We start from the raw sequence: 17,017 nt of genomic DNA, 5'->3' as shown, positions 1-17,017 counted from the left end.
AAGTGCAAGGACGGTGAATGTTAGTTTAGTTTCCAACCGTTTTGTTTATTTGCGGTTTTTGATAGCCGTCCGATAGCTCTCTGTGAACATGCAAGGTGAAAGACATCACAATTTATCGTCAAGATGCGATGCTACCCCCCCTGGCGTTGTCTCGTCTGTGAAACAATCGGAATATGGGATATCGGCAATGTCATTTAATATTGGCAATTTTTTCCTCGACCTGAATTCCCCCCCCCCAAAAAAAAAATCGTCAAAACTGTTTTCCCCAAAAGTTACTAGGGCAAATCGAATTGGTGTAGGCCTATGTAAAGTGTCAAAACATGGGACTGAATCTCGGTTACTGGTAAACATTCAATCATTTAAACAAGCCTTACAAGAACGGGTAAAGTATTAAGCAAAGCAGGTTTTATTTTGTAACAATTAGCTTATGTCTATAATCCAGTTTTTTCCTGCCTGGAAGCAGCGATTTTCAGTACACTATACCGGTTCACACGTGAACAGACAGACTCTATAGGTGCAGTCGTAACGGAAATTCCTTCACGTGTTTCATATCCAACACAAATGTGTTTTCCAGTACCGTGTGCATATGGGCGTCGTATATGTAGACTATACAGATTCTCCTTTCAATGAGTTTCCGTGTTCTCGTGGCATTTTATGTGTTTCTTGTGTGATTGAAGTTTGCACGTGAATAAGCAAGCTGAATTAAGTCATTTGCAACGTCACAAAATCCTCTATTTTATGGTTCGACTGGGTTTTTTTCACGCGCAATACTTGAGATGCATGTAACGTCAAGGGGGGTCCGTCCATTTCATTAAATGTACAAATACACAAAAATGGAAATATTGTCACGATGAAAGAGATCTGTGGAATGTTTTTAAGACTCACATGATATTTTCTAGTCTACATGGTGATATCAAGATATCCAGTATCCAGGAAGATGCTGTCACTCAGACAAGCTCTTTCATCGACACAATTTTTCATATTTCGGACTTCCTATCATGGAGCAATATAAAAAGGTAGGTTTCGCTTGGTTATCTGAAGTGCTGACCATTGCCTTTCAAGGACGTCTGCCATGCCTGTCAACCAAATTCTATTTGGATTGATTCCTGTTGGAGTCAACCAAACCGCCCCGAATGAAACAGGCAAGAGACATTTGTTTGTGGGTTATGTTGCATCGGTTAAAAAAATGATAGGGCCACAGTAGCTGACAAAACTAATATCCGAAGTACGAGGCTCACTGACCCGAATTGCTCCAAGTGCAGCAAATGCCTTATTCCCTCCACCTTCAACGGAGATGTTGGCGAATTGGAAGTCGTATCCTCCGAACTCCTCCTTTTGACAAGGCGTCAGAACGGGGGACGCCAGCACAGCGGTTGTCTTACTTGCCTGACCTCCATTGCCTTGTCCTTGCATGTACGGCATGTGCCGTTTCATACTGCCGGATCTGGTAGAGCGTTCCGAGGATGCGTTCGTCACTGTCGGGAGCCTCAGTCCTTCGGTACTACGTGCGGGAAGGCCTCTAGTGGACGTGTGCGAATTCACGTATGTGACGAAACAGGGCAGGTGTACACAAGCCAATCAGGCAAGAACAGTCAGTGATGCTCTCCCCACGGTACTTAACGTATGAATGCTACTTTTCGCTGACCACGCGCTTGATAAGGAAGAATGACATATGTACACCCGGAACTTTGTGAAATTTCGGTGCATAAGATAGCGCCACCAAATCTTAATAAACATAATAAAATAATAGACCTTATTCCCCTATTCATTTTCGATCTTGAATAACCTGAATCTGTTCACTGGGGGCAGAGACAGAATTGTCTGGGCTCTAAGATGGGAAGACTGGGAGCAGACACGATTTTTTTTTAAATTAGTAATTGTGGCCGCTAAAACTACAGTTTGCTGTCGGTACAAAAATAAAAAAAGAAGAAGAATTCTAAGTGTTAAAAATCTTATGCAGCTATCAGAACATCAGATAATAATGCAAGCGCTGCTAAATACTAAATGACAATACAACCCTATTTAAAATGAATGAAAGGTATGTCCATTTTGAAGGAAATTCGAGTTAAACTCGAAAAAACAACCAAAATGCGATATTCATGCCACATTTGGTCGCCCGTAACAGTTGTGAGCAACAGCGTGCCGACCACAAAGCTGCAGACCTAGCATTCTCGGTTACCACTTCCTTCATTTTCCGAGCTCTTTTGCTCATTTTCCCCGCAAATATAAAACTGTTGTTTCACTATTACTATTTTAAAGAGTATTTTTCTGCTTTTTGGTTTTATGCTTATGATTATTTCCATATTAATGACCAAAATCTGTGATGTCACTTCAAGAAGAAAGCCTCAATATTACATTGGTGTGTGGTTTGTATACAAAACAATTCTGCAGTTTTGTAGCTTTTCTGGACTAATTTTCTCTTCTTTGCTGATTCATTGTTTTTAATGTCCATGACAATAACTAAACATCAATCCCTTTCTCGGAAATGTTTTCAGAAAGTAAAGTTTGGGTTTACAATTGAAAAGAAAAACCAATGCACTGAAAAATGTTTCCCTGGATGGCATCACAGCCGCAGCGCCCTCAGTTGTCCAGGAAATCATGAATAGTTTTAAAGGTTTCAAATAGCGCACATTCCAATATATTCCATTTCAAATATACTTAACAGAATGTTTTACTTTTCATCAGAGTTGGAATGACTCGAGTCAATGACTAGACTCGAATCCGACTTAAGTTACAGTTTTTGGCAGCTCAACTGGAGTCGGTAAGTGACTCGAATCAACTAGAGGCACTGCGAGCAAGTGACTCAACTCGACTTGAGTCCCTCACCTTATTAAGACCCAGCTTGAGTGAAAGTTATAGCTGCAGGGGCAGATCCAGGATTTTTCAAAGAGGGGCGTGGATCCAGGATTTCCCAGAGCATGGGGGCGTGAACTTAGTACTTTACAGCCGCAGCTGTGAAATCAGGGAAGTTGGGTAACCGGAAGCGGAACTGATGCCTTAAACGCCTTTGCCACATTTATGGGCCGGATCCCACCTTATTTTCCCCCTCCATCTTTTTCTTCTCTTTTTATTTATCTTTTTATTTATTTATTTATTTTATTATTTTGGGGGGGGGGGCAAAAAAGAGAGATGTGTGTCCCCACGCCCCTGGATCCGCCCCTGGTTAGTAAGACTTAAGTCCTAAAGATAAGAGTAAATATCTTTCCAAAATAAATGTTGATTTGGAAAATGTATCTCTTACACTACACATATCTCTGTGACGTGATGAGCAGGTACTTAAAACTTTTCTAAAGAAAATTAAAAACTGATTTCTCACTTGTTCACTTCCCCCCTACGTTTATGCATAACATAATGCCTCGACTATTAACCAACCTCCATAATGCAATTCGAACGTCTAAAAGATTTATGTAATCGATTTGCTTCATTTTGCCATTGTTCTGCACCACAAGTCACATTTGAGATAACTGTAATTCTTGTCTGTGATCAGTTAGATGTCGCGATAGGAAGTCCAACAAAGTTTTGAGTGAATTGAAATATCGAAAATTTGTTGATTTTACACACCGTATCCTCTATCCTACTAAGGATATACACGCACCTAAGGCCCTGAAACAAGATCTCCAGTAAACTACACTACAGATATTTTTTGAAAGTTTTAGTTTGATACTCGAAGTCTTTCATCAGAGCATTTCACAAAGCAAAGTCACTCCTTTTGTGCCCAGGGGCGGGAGCTTTCAGAAAGCTAGCCAGCCAGCTGCTGTGTGCAATAATTCCTGCCTAAATCTACGCATCTGGCGCTTTATGAAATCTACGGTGGCCAAGACGAGAAAAAAGATGAAAGAAGTATAATTCCCGTTCTTTGGCATTGAAGCAACACTTTTTCTTTGAATTTTTTAAAACAATCTAAACAAGTTGTACAGACAGCTCCATGGTTATTTCCAGTTTAATAACTTAATTAAAGTGAGCGGCCTCTCTTGGCGAGTCCATTGGAGCTAATTAATTGTATAACATTTCAAATCAGACTTCTCAATATGAATTTCAATAATACTTTACTGTTTCTAAACTAAACATGAAGTCTGTGTTTCTGTCAGTACGTTGTACGTGTATCTAACATTGTTGCATCACACACAAAAAAACAAATCACTTGCCGCCTACTTTGCTTGCTTTGTCTACCTGTCTGTCTCGACAGTCTTCTCTGATGCAGTGCCCCCTTCACAACCTCACACTAAAGATGACCTCTACATCCTCCAGCGCTCTACACGGGAGAACGCTGGTGTCCCGTTGATGTCCCTACCCATATTAATTTCACGTAATTTATATTACATGTCAATTTCTTTCTTTGTATATCTTTACAGTTGGGTGTAACTGTCTTCACACTTTTTTACTCACGAACCTTTTTTTTTATATTTTATAGCGCTTTAGAGTGTGTCTTGTGCAATCTGTAATTTTAATTGTAATTAATTATATTTGTCACGTAATCACTTCATAATTCAACCCTTGGGTTGCAATCAAGTGAAAATAAACCAGAACAGTAATAATAATGTAGCGGACCAGCCCCACGTCAGTTGATTGGACGGTGGGAGGAAGGAGAAACGGTCCCTTAAAGCGGACGAGCACTTGGGGAACACGTGAACAACAAATGATGAACCCCAGAACTACAATTTATTAAATATGAAAACAGTTGGTGTAGTGTAATGGCTAGACGGCACCGTGAATAATAATACAATGGATGGTCGAAGGCTGACACTACTAGCTAACCAATACACTGTGGCACATTGTAATACAGAGAGCAGTTACCACATTGGGCCCCGTAAATCGTACAATTTCTCCGACAGAAGATCGTGTGAAGTATTTAAACAATGATAATTTACTAGGGGTTTCTAGCATTGACACTCTCCGTCACTTGCAAATTAACAGAAACAAAATGCAGAGAGTACGGTTCTACATTCGAGACCCAAAGCAAAGACATCAACTTCACACCACGTGCCCGGGAACCCTAAAAAGTATCAACTTTGCGTTCATCACCTCCGTGACACGTATTGGAAGGATGAGGGCGCCCTTACTCAGGTACGGTTCCCTACAATAATAACGGTCACCTCTTCCAAACACACAATGACCCAACTTAGCCACTCCCATCCACCCGGGTCTATGAATTTCACTCCAAATAGATTTATAAATAAATAATAGGCAGCTGGTAAAAAACGGAGAACAAAATAAGCCCAAATGTCCTTCAAGTACAGCCTCCTGGGGAACTGGCACTTAAACTCCGTCCCAGCTTTCACTACCACATTCTACTCTCCATTTCCACTCTGTGCTACCACCATCATCAGTGACAACCTCGTCCCACATCCACCCCTACCCACACCCCTTCCACGTAACCAGACCACTGTAGCTACGGCCGCCCACATACATGTACCATCCCATCATCACCAGAATTCTTGACCACGGAGAATCCAGTGTCAATCCAGTGTCAACCCAGCCCTCGTCTGGGAAAATGAGGGAAACAAAAACTTATAACAGACCCATCGTCATTTTGTATTTAGATTTCACGCAACAGAAAATAGAAACAACAAATGAATATTTTGAAACTTAAAAAAAGGGGGGCGGCCATATTCGCAACAGTGTAACGTCTCGTTGGATCACTGCATCATCTGACATCACACTGTACATAAAAAGGGCAAAAGGGCAAAATGTAAGCAAGACATGAAGACTTGCCCCGAAACGAACTCTTGTATTAGTGTCTTTTAAATTTGGCGTAAACGGCTATTTGTTTCTTCTTTATACGCAAACTAATACGGGATTAATTTGCGGCATTTGGGGGTCAATGGCAGATTTTTTTTTGGCACTTAAAACCATACATGTGACTGTTGGCTGTTTAGTGGCGCGCGCATCCGCAAAATGTCATAGGAAAAGATACGACTTAGGGGGGCTGACAGGTTCAATCCCGCTGCAGTCAATTTCTTTGTTGATCTTTATAATCATGCCACAGAACGTCGAATAAAATAGCGCGAGCGTCACCTGACATATTTCAGTGGAAATCGTGTCAGCTCTCCTCCATGTTTCAGTCTGTTTCTCCCCCCCCCCCGTGCGATGTGCAAGCATTCAGGCAAAAAGTAATTCGAGCAATAGCTTCCTTGGCTGCCCCCAACTGTTTGGTTAGTGGGTAAGAGTGCCTGACAAGTAAAAGGTGTTATGCTTTTTTTCTCTTATAGTCCTTTCCTGGAAAAATCGAGAAAAAAAACTATTCACGCGCAAATCCCACAAATTCGGTGACTCTTTGTTCAAAGTACATGCGAATAAGATGCCCTGATACAATACATGGATTACAATGTGTATGAATGCTCCGTGACTTATTGTTTGACAAGCAACTGAATTCGAAAGCACAAAAAACCAAACTGGGACACAAAAGGAAACGTACAACTTCAGCCCACTTGTCTAAAACCGCGTCAAATTAAACAAAGTTTTTGTATCAAATTGCTTGGGAAAAATACCACATTGGCTAGAAAAATCTGGGCCCTAAAACTAACTCGTTGCATTGCTTCTAGAACAGTGAGCATGCAGCGGACTTCAGGTTGATTCTGTTGTATTGAACGGTCAAAATTCTAGGTTTAGCCTGCAGCAATGTACATGTACGCACGAAATGCCGACTTTTCACTCAACCCCCTCTTCCACTGTACGCATACTTGTACGCATGCCACAATTCCCACAGACGCTGCCGGTCTCTGTGTCATGAGTAATGTTGTGGTCTACTAATAATGGGCGTTGGCACGGGAGGATGAATGGTGGGGTGGATAGCGGAGGATACTGTGTTTGAATGGTTTCCAGACGTATGCCTACAAAAGCTGATTCTGGTATTTATTTGTATGAGAAGCGTATTGATTATGATTAAGATTCATTACGGGCAATGTTTCGGTTTGCGTGCGGTACGCACTGGCTTGAACCCCCCCCCCCGCGTATGGTGTAAGCAACGGCACCACCACCGCTTGTGTGGACGTACTTTCTGGACGACAACAAGAACATCAAAGCCCGGATTGCAGACGGCGTTATTCACATCTGATTTCGATGCGTTCATAAAGCATCAGTACTACTATAGTACTGCTTAGTCCGGAAGGTGCATCAGAAAATTGATGAGTCCTGTTCTTTGTGGTAGCTGAAAGCCTACAGGATCAGCCTTAAAGGACTCCCGTCATTCATGCATGATTGGTAGCTATTCATCAAAAGACCCCTGTCAGTTAATCGATAACATTCTGGTTAAAAAAGCGGTCGTGGTCATGCATTTTAGGCTGCACAGAAAATGAACTTTCGAAACCATTGTGTGAGACCTATTGCTAACCATTGACATCCGGGTTTCGCCCAGGGTACTGCTGAGTAAAACTTTGGCCAGACTTTTTCTGTTCAGAACTGAATGCTTCCTGCCCCCCCCCATAAAAAAAGGCTCCCGGAATACTTGGTTCTGGGTAAGGCTTTATCACCACTTAATCTTTAGAAAGTGCGGAGTGATACACACGGAAGTACCCTTTTCGGAAAAGCACGGGTACGGAAGGGTATAGGGGCCATGTGCCAATTTTTTTCGAGTTACTACATGTATCTCCCGTCTGCGAGTTTTTATCGCTCGGATATATAGCTCTATTTTGTATTTTATTGATGGGGGGGCAGTGGTCCTGACACGCTTACGTACACGGGCACATTCTCTTTTGGACAAAGTTTTGGCTCTGAGAAAAGCCAATGGTGAGAGAGGTCAGAGCCAACGCTTTTCCCCCCAAACAGATTCTGCCCATATGCAAACAATACTCCTCTATCAGTTCGCACCATGTGTACACGAAATTCTTGATTTTTCTTTCTTGCCTTCTTCGGTCTACGTCTCAGCTTCAATGGCGCAAGCCATTTTGCTGAAACGAACCACAAATTACTCCAGGTTTTATCCTTGTTAACAATAATGCCATATAGTGTACAGGGTTTAAAAGAAAGACCCTTAACTAGAGGTGCTTGCATGGCACCTATACTTTTCCTCTATGGTAAATGGTTGCAAAACACTGGACAGTCCAAAAAACACTTGCAGCAGAAAACTTAATTACACTACTGCAGGAGACAACCAGTCCATCACTTCCAATTCTCCACGAGTATACATGTAAATCCTATTTTAAAAAACGGTAGCAAATGCACATGAGAGTTGGACACTTATACATCTCCATACTAGTCTCCAATGTGAAACTATTATGATTTGCCATATACACTGCACAGTTTTTAGGAAAACTGTTTAAAACCATTTCACAAGAAATACTTCTCTAGACCTAATGACTCGTATCGCGCCTGTTTGTGACTAGCCCTTGCTAAAAGGTCGCGCCCTTCCAGGACGTCTTTGGACATGTAAAAGTCCGTACCAGTTTCAACTGTAAATTTATTTTTGCTTTACTGTCAAAGGTGCACGGATTTGAAGAAAAATGTGTATAAGACATCTTTCGCAACTAGACATGTTTCTGCAACTCTCCTGAGGGTCTTTTTGTTTATCTCCCTGGTGGAGAATTCAGGAGAAATTCCTATCAACTATAGTAAAAACTTCACTGACCCGAATCGCGCCTGTTGCTGACAAGCCTTTGTTCCCTCCTCCTTCCAGTGCGATGGCATCAAAGGGGAAGATGCAACCTCCAAATTCATGTGTCTGCTCCTCTGAGAGAATCGGTGAATAATTGTCTTTGGATGAAGCAGGAGAGACCACCGAATCCACCTCATTTGACCCTTTACCGTGGCCGTTGCTACTGCTCGCCACACTGTTCGGCCTCTCATTGTTAGGCTGCTGAGCCACCTTCTTGATCCCGTACGTCTTTGCTCTTGAGCTCATCGTTACGCTGTGCGTGGAAGGTGTAGTTTTCAGTGCCTGCCACTCGAAAATGCCACTGGTCTAACGTAATCTGCTGGCTGGAATGCTGGCTGTGCGCACGCATGGATGACCCACAGACGCGTATTATCCATGACATTGGTTGTACATGTATGTCAGGCCTTTCCCTAGACTATGATTGAAGGTCGTGCATCAAAGGTCGTAGTTAGCAGAGGGGGGGGGGCGTCATGCACCAGGCATCACACGGTATTCGTGAACACTATTCTGCGTGTATCATGGCGACGTCAAGCCTAAGAATTCCGGAGAAATCCAGAGTTTTCCAACCTGTAAACGGGGATGCACATCGTGCGGGGCTGATTTATGGGCCATCCAGTTCTGACCTGAGCTTTTCGTGATCCAATGAAAGGCCTAGCTGAAGGGAAATAGGTTTCAAGGCAGGCTGACTGTCAACTTATCCAGAAACCAGCTCGGTCCTCAAGGCCTTAGGCCACTCGGTCCCTGTGTGAAACAGTTTTCAGACCTTAGAAACATCATCAGTACACTAATGGCTTTCCTGAACTCAAACCAATTGCTTCATGCTGAAACCTGTTAATAACTCGAAAACTCGGTTCATCTTAAAGTCACACTTCCTTCCGTACGTCCCGTCAAAGAGAAAATGAACGAAATTTGGTTTTCGGAATGAACCCAATCCCAATTGCTGATCGATCAATGTACGTACAGGGCCGTACAGTTTCTACCGGTAACTGCTAAGAGTTAACTTGACATTATTTGGATAAAATGGTGCCATAATGCGTAATGTTCTGTTGCAACGAGCAACAGAACCTACGTTTAGACCTACGTTTCATCAGCCGGTAACTCAATACATAATGTATTCATAAATACGCGATCATGGCGCCTACTCGTAGTATTCATCACGCAAATAAAGTTTGCAAAAGGAACTACACAGCATCAGGAAACTATATAAATGTTGAAATTCCAATCGTAATCGGCCCCTTTAAGCATAAAAGTGGGGTGCTCGTAACATGACAAAATGCTGGCTAATTTGAATGGACTAAGTAGAGTAAGGGCAAACAACGAAGGAGACGGTAACAATAACCCAAGAAGAAACAAAACCCGAACGTCTAAAGAAACTTAATTCAAAAGTGCTAGGCCTACTACTGCTACCATGGACCAACTCATCCACCTGCAGCTCAACCACAATTACCCAGCTCACCGCGCCCGTGGTCCTACCCTGAACGACCCAGCGCGCCAGGCTTGAGGTGCTGGTGCATGCTGATGTAATTGAATCTCGAGATTCGATAAGAAAATTAAAAAAAATGCAAGTTTGGGTGTACCGCATTTCGGAATTCGCCGACAAGTTTCATACCAAGTTTGACCTGGAGTGTCCCAGAGACGAACCTCTTCACGAGCACCATGAGGTGGCGCCATTTCAACCCGATTTCATTAGTGTAGCAAACTTTCGGGAAAGTGGACGATCGTTGTTATCAATTTCTCAGGCTTGGGCTTGAAAATTATGTTTCTAACTTTTTAATGCTTTAAATAACAACTCATTTAAAATGGCTATAAAATATATTTATTCTTGTAGGCCATATCTCGAATTTCCACGAAGCTAGGCCACGGGTAATTTCGAATATAAATCTGGACCGATCGCAGATTAAATGATTATAAATCATGAATTTAGGATTTGTGACTTCCAGGTTGAGGTATTTCTTTCAAAAGAAAATAACCTCCAACTTGTGGGCTTATTTCGCATAGAGACGGGCGGGTTTCATTCTGACGTCAGCGCGGAGTTTGAGCACTGCATGAATTGGGGGTATTTTGAGGGCAAGGGCGGATAAAAAAAATTTCACGGCTAACCATTATTGTTGTTGTAAGTCAGTCGTCTATTGTTAGCTTCCCCACTCTGATATTCGATACTTGTTGGCCCGTTAAAATTTAAAGTTGTGAAAAAGTGAAAACGTGCAGAGCGAAAAAAACCGAAACAACCATTGAGTCACAAGGCTGCTCCGGTACTAGATGACTTGACCTTGTCCAAAGAAGTATGGAGATTATTTTTTTTTGTTTTCCATCGGTATATATACAAGTACTTGATGACCCGTCTTTTAGAATATTTAGACAAATTTCCATGTCTCCATGTAAAATAATTTTTCTGAGACAGGGTTTAGGAGAATACGGTCTTGACATCGCAGAAAATTGTATCCGGAAACTATCTCTCAAAAGTCAGTAAAGCTGACAATGTAACCCGGTTTGTATACCATAGAAAAAGGGAAGGGATATACTGACCCGAATCGTGCCTGTTTCTGACAAGCCTTTGTTTCCTCCACCCTCCAGGACGATGGCATCAAAGGGGAAGACGCAACCTCCCAATTCATCTTTTTGTTCCTCCGACAGAATCAGTGAGTAGCCATCTTTGGATGAAGCAGGAGAGACCGCTGAATCACTCGCACGTGATGCCCCGTCGTCCCTCGTGCTGCTGCCTTCACCGCTCTCATTGCCAGGCTGTTGGGACAGCTCCTTGTATGCCTTTGAACTTGAGCTCATATCTCAGTCCGTGGAAGTTGCTGAGTAGGTACCGGAGTATTATTTTACTGTGGAGCTTAATTTTCAAGCGCCAAGCATGCAGACTGAACTAGAGAGTAATAACCCACCGGCTTGGATACATGCATGCACGCTACGTAGGCTTGAATTACGAGGCTGACTCTTAAGCCGCTCTTTTCACACTCAAGCGTCAATCCAACAATCAAAGGTCACAGTGGGGTATGGTGGCCCTGAAAGGACATCCCCCTCAATATGGCAACACGCACAACCTGCTCTATCGTAAGGTATTAGTATTTTAATTTATTATATTAAAATGTGCAAACATACAATTAGCAGCCTATATGTAATTCTTACATCGTCTATCGTTTGGACAAACGAAATAAACTCTGGAATATTTCCCAAATAATTATATTTTAACCTTGTTCATCATTTAAAACACTTAAAAAAGAATCCAACACTTTAAATTTTGCATGGGCATCGCAGAGAACCATTGTTCTCTTAACAGTGATAAATCAGAACTAATTCTGTTGGGTTCAAAGTTACAGCTTGCAAAAATCAATATCAATAGTATTAACATAAACACTTCTACCGTGTATGTGTCAGATACCTGCAGAAACCTCGGGGTCACCTTTGGCTCATTAATGTCAATGTCCCATCATGTTTCCAATAGGCCTACATGTATTTGTAAGTCCGTTAGATTTCATCTCCGTAATCTGGGTGTGATTCGGAAGTACCTAACCCACTCAGCCATCGAGAAGCTTGTCCATGCCTTGATTTCATCTCGTTTGGACTTTTGCAACACTTTGCTCTATCGGCTACTCCGCAATCAACTTGATCGTCTTCGGAGACTCCAGACTTCTGCTGCTCGCATTGTGACGCGAGCTCCTTTCCAAGCTCACATTCCTCCCATTCTGCTTTCTTTGCACTGACTCCCTGTGGCTGAACAAGCTGTGACTGCTGGTTTACCAGCGTCAGTGGTGCTGCTCCTCAATACAACATTGATTTGTTACCTCCGTATAATTCACCAAGGCGCCTAAGACCATCTGATGATTTCCTGCTTGTCATCCCACATACTCATAACTCATAGGGGGATCGCTCTTTCGCTCATGCTGGCCCTTTTCTTTGGAATAAACCCCCTCTTCATATTCGACATTTATCATTGTTTTTTCATGTTCTGTATCTATATTTGTTAAGACATTTTCAGTAACTGTCGTATTGCTTTTGATGCATTCTTGTACACGCGTATTATTTTTTGTTTTGTAAAAGTGTTTTGCGCCTCGAGCGTCACTTGCGACGGATTTGGCGAGTATCAGAATTCTTCTTATTATTATTATCATTATAATTATTATTGTATTTCTCGAGTGAACGTGTGACGCCCAGCATGGAGTTGCAAAAAGGGGGGGCAAATGTGACGCATAAGCTACACCCTACAGGCTATTTTACCTAATACACCCCTCCCCGAAAACTGAAAGAAATTCCCACTGGATTCCTACAGCATAAAGGAAAACAAAAAAAGTGGGGGGGGCCTTTGCCACATGTCGCGCATCGCCCGGAATGTTGTCGCTTTGTTTATTTGCATTTTTGGTTTCATTCCATTTGTCAAAATACCACGTCAACTACTGCGATCCCGTATTGTACACATGTCAAATACTTATACAACTGAAGGTCAGACTCCAAATGCCGAAGGAGCATTTTCTTGAAAGCGCCAAACCTAAGTTACCTCCGCTCTCCGTGGGATATTTCTTTTATGAATGAAAAAATTGACCTTCTGTTTCGGAGAAAAATTCCACTTCGCTCCCGTGCGCGCAAAACCTTGACATGTCTCTGCGTGCTTATGTCTTCAGCGTTCCCGATGTAGAAAGTCGCGTGCACGTGAAATGAAACGCTCTCTTATTTTATTACAACACTTCGGACCATGTTAGCTCAGACTGAATTCTGTGACTTTTTATAAAGGTACTGTCTTGAACATTTGCATTATAGTGTTGGTAGGCTTTATCCTCGGCCCAGAGAAAGTGACATCTACGTTTTTCTTGAGGCACGCTCACTCGTCGGAGATTAGATTAATTAAGTTTCAAAGCAATGAGCTTGGACAGTGAAGAGGGTTTTGAAAAGAGTGTTCGAAAGAAGCAGAGCAAATGACAAATGTGAACAAAGATAAACACACAAAAGAAAGCTTAGCGAAAACAACGAAAAGCTTGTTAATTTCAGGCCCGGGCTGTCAAGATCCCTCTCAATCTACCATGATGTAAACACTGCAAACTTAATCATCTAACGTTTTAGCAATGAGTTCACAGAATATCCACTAGGAATTTAAAACGGCAACTATTCTTTACGAATCGGTTCTGAATTTCTATCAATGACAAGTACCTACATGTCACTGAGTAACAAGCCTCCACCATAGTAAACTTGTTTCAAATGGCTCCAAGCGTGATGATAAACATTAAATGTAAACACGTGACAAGTCACCTTGTGCATTTTTATGTTGTTTGTATGGGATGAAGGGAAGTATCTTCTAGTGGGTGTCGGTACTCAATTAGCAGAACTTCTCGGGAAGGATTTAACGACGGATCCAACCGCCACCCCCCACATACACCCACAAATACATGTTTTACATACAAAGTGTGGATATTCCTTTGTTCTCCTGTGGTTAAGGAAACTTGAGGAAAATGCTCCTTCTTCTCCAACTAAGATAACTCCTTCGAGCTCGATTTTTGATGAAGATTTCCTGGACTGTTCCTCTTCATTTTGCCACAGATAACCCTGACTCCAAAACACCTCTGAAACTGTTTTTTTAGAGAGGGGAGAACATTGTGCAGGTGTGCAAGTCCACACAACGCCATCGCACCCTTCACTATGGAGTTCTTTTGTGGAGAGGTCCACAGTATGCACGCCACGCTACAGCGACCCTCACACACTGCATCGCCTCCCATTAAGAAATTTAGCCTACTGCGAATACATACTGCAGAGCCTGAGGTAACACAATAAATGTTATTGCACTTTGCATTGGTTTTATAACTGGCTGATAGGGTCATGTGTCTAATAAACCTCACCCATCTCGTTCCCTAACATTAACAGCACCGAGGCCCCATACGCAGAATCAGTCTTTCAGGAATAAGCGGCATTGTAGTATGCGTGAGCATAATGCACAGTGTCAAGTTTCGGAGACTGCCAGTCAGAGAAAACAGACCCCGTTCATGTTATGCGTTTTTTGTGCACCAAAAACTATTTCGCCGTCGAATGCCTTTAGGGAAAGCGAGTTCATTGAAGTTGGCAAAAAAGGGGATTTCTGCTGAATCAGGAAGCCTCGAAGCGGATCCAACACAGTACGACAAGTAAAGGTCCAGGGACGCATTCACGTATCCCCTGGCACGTGGAGTTGATCACGAACAAGGTACCAGCAGAACTGTAGGCTTGTACGGTCAAAACGAGGCTGTTGGTCGGGTTACACCCGTGTGGCATGTTGGGTATTTACGCAAGACCCCAGGGTGTGCAAGGAGTCGTGATCTGCGGCTTTGTTCGTAATTTAATAAAACAGGTGTAAGTATACCAACTAAAACGAACTTGACAGAGCATGCGTGGCAGCATAGTGAACTGAAGCAAATGTAAACTTTCCACAGAGAAAGAATGGTTTATTACTTCACTTGCAGGTACCACATCTATAGGGTATACTGTAAATATCCTTAGACATAAAGTCGTTCATTTAATGTTAAAAAGCAGACAAGTCTGATACGGTGGCTGCGCAAACACAGTGATCGGCTCGAGACCACAGAGTTCATAAGGTGACGAACGACAGGGAATTATCATGGTAAAGATGAAATGAATGGCTTTGTCACCAAACAATCAAGGGGGCAGTAAATTGATGAATGGGGCCATCGTCAAGGCTCGCAACCAGACAATGCAGGCCACACAATCGGTATTCTAAACGTTCTCCACTGAGGTAAAAGGCAGCATTGGAATCTTACCATACCTCGTGTTGTGTTGTACATAGGTTTTCATTACTTTGATTTTTTTTTTAGGTCAGAACGCCGGTTCGTACTGCAGGCAAATGCAAAAACGAAGCGAATTTCCTCAGGTACGAAACAAATTGCTGCGGAATTCGCTTGAGTCGAAATGCGAATATTCTGACACAAATACACATTCGCGCTCACTTTCGCGCGATATACATGTATGAACCGGCCTTGACGTCTTAACCCTCACAGTCCCAAATCCTCCAATTTCAATGTGATTTTATGCATACACCCTTGGCGGTTAGGGTAAAGGCCAACGTGTTAACCCAGGCACTGATGAGAGTATCTAATATTTTTTCAGTAGGTCTATAAATCATCCCATATTTTTCTGATAGGCTCATGAAATGCTTACAAAGAATACCACGGCAGAGCGCAATCGTTTGTGCTACAAGTGATTGTATGGAGTCCGGTCGATTGTCCGCTCAGTCCAATAGAATCTAGGGGTTCATTTTGTGTGAAGATGAAATGAGGTCAGTAAATCCTGAAGCCTTGCATGATATTAGAGCAATGAACGCCAAATAATCGCCACTGCACTGCATGTGACGAGCCATGGAGGTCGTGACAATAGCACCTCCGTCTTTATTTGGTGAAGGATGCCTCAAGCAAAAGCACATCCGACGTCACAACGGCGCGAACAAAACGTATTCAGCTATAGACTGGCGTTTACCCGGGTCCACGACCGAGACGATTTTCCTGGATAGTGCTGGGTTAAACCAGTTTGTTTGGTTTTTCTTTCTTTTTTTCATGCAACCCAAACAAAATAACTAAGGAGGCACTGGAACTTGGTTTACAGCAAAAGAAAGTTGTAAAAAGTTGAAGTCCAGAGAAACATTTTCAAACCACTGTTATACTTGTCAGAAGAAGCTTTTTTTACGATGACATGCGTTCCTTGTAACGTTTTAGCTACATTTAAAGTCAAATCACACACTGCACCAATAATACGGAAAGGATTTGGGTTGCTATTAATTCGTAATCATCTATCCACTGGACGTGATTTTATAAAAAATGAAGCAAACAAGTTGAAAATGATCAATTGATATGTGCAAGCAACGATCTTTGAGGGTATTACCAAATATGACAATACAGCAAACAAACTGAAATTGATCAAATGATATTTGCAAGCAACGATCCTTTGGGGTATAATTAAATAAGACAATGAGGCAAACAAACTGAAATTGATAAATTGATATTTGCAAGCAACGATCCTTTGGGGTATAATTAAATAAGACAATGAGGCAAACAAACTGAAATTGATCAATTGACATTTGCAAGCAACAATCCTTTGGGGTATAATTAAACATGACAATGAGGCAAATAAATTTAAATGGAATTACGATACCGTCAAGCATGACAAAAGCCTACAGCCTTTGTGCAACTTGGTTGGTAATATGAAAACAAAGTAAAAACAGAAAAACACAAGTATTACATTTGACACCTTGATAAAAACTAGTGCAAATTGGTTGTAACACAATATGAGATATCTAATAATACATGCACTTCCAGCAATCATGCACATTGGCAATGGCTACAGATGGTGACGGGACCTATGTCTAAATATACATCATTGTTTGTTTAATTGTATCATAAAGTCCTTAGACTAGAGTTGTTTACCGTACTGTGCTCAATGTATTCATGCCAC

General features: G+C 42.1%; 1 long non-coding RNA gene and 1 pseudogene across 4 annotated transcripts in view; both read right to left on the bottom strand.

Annotated features, from left to right (window-relative positions):
* The window catches only part of LOC147795256 (uncharacterized), a 40,736-nt pseudogene extending 29,230 nt beyond the window's left edge, over window positions 1-11,506 (bottom strand). The window contains exon 1 of the transcript XR_015424043.1: window positions 11,117-11,506. The product of XR_015424043.1 is annotated as an uncharacterized LOC147795256 (transcript). The remainder of the gene's footprint in view (window positions 1-11,116) is intronic.
* LOC147795257 (uncharacterized) lies at window positions 3,950-9,174 on the bottom strand. Of its 3 annotated transcripts, none has more exons than XR_015424044.1 (2): window positions 8,564-9,174; window positions 3,950-5,483 (listed from the first exon to the last, which is right to left on the bottom strand). It is a non-coding gene; the product is annotated as an uncharacterized LOC147795257 (long non-coding RNA). The 3 variants fall into 3 exon arrangements; XR_015424046.1 differs by lacking the exon at window positions 3,950-5,483 and adding an exon at window positions 5,491-5,659 and having other exon boundaries at window positions 8,564-9,173; XR_015424045.1 differs by lacking the exon at window positions 3,950-5,483 and adding an exon at window positions 5,667-7,222 and having other exon boundaries at window positions 8,564-9,173.
* Window positions 11,507-17,017: the final 5,511 nt, after the last annotated feature.

This window comes from Acanthaster planci, unplaced genomic scaffold (genome assembly GCF_054643075.1).
Source record: "Acanthaster planci isolate LZ-2023a unplaced genomic scaffold, COTS_SCS Contig98, whole genome shotgun sequence".
Taxonomy (NCBI): Eukaryota; Metazoa; Echinodermata; class Asteroidea; order Valvatida; family Acanthasteridae; genus Acanthaster; species Acanthaster planci.
The sequence above is the reverse complement of the archived record's forward strand: the minus strand, read 5'-3'. Positions and strand labels throughout refer to the sequence as shown.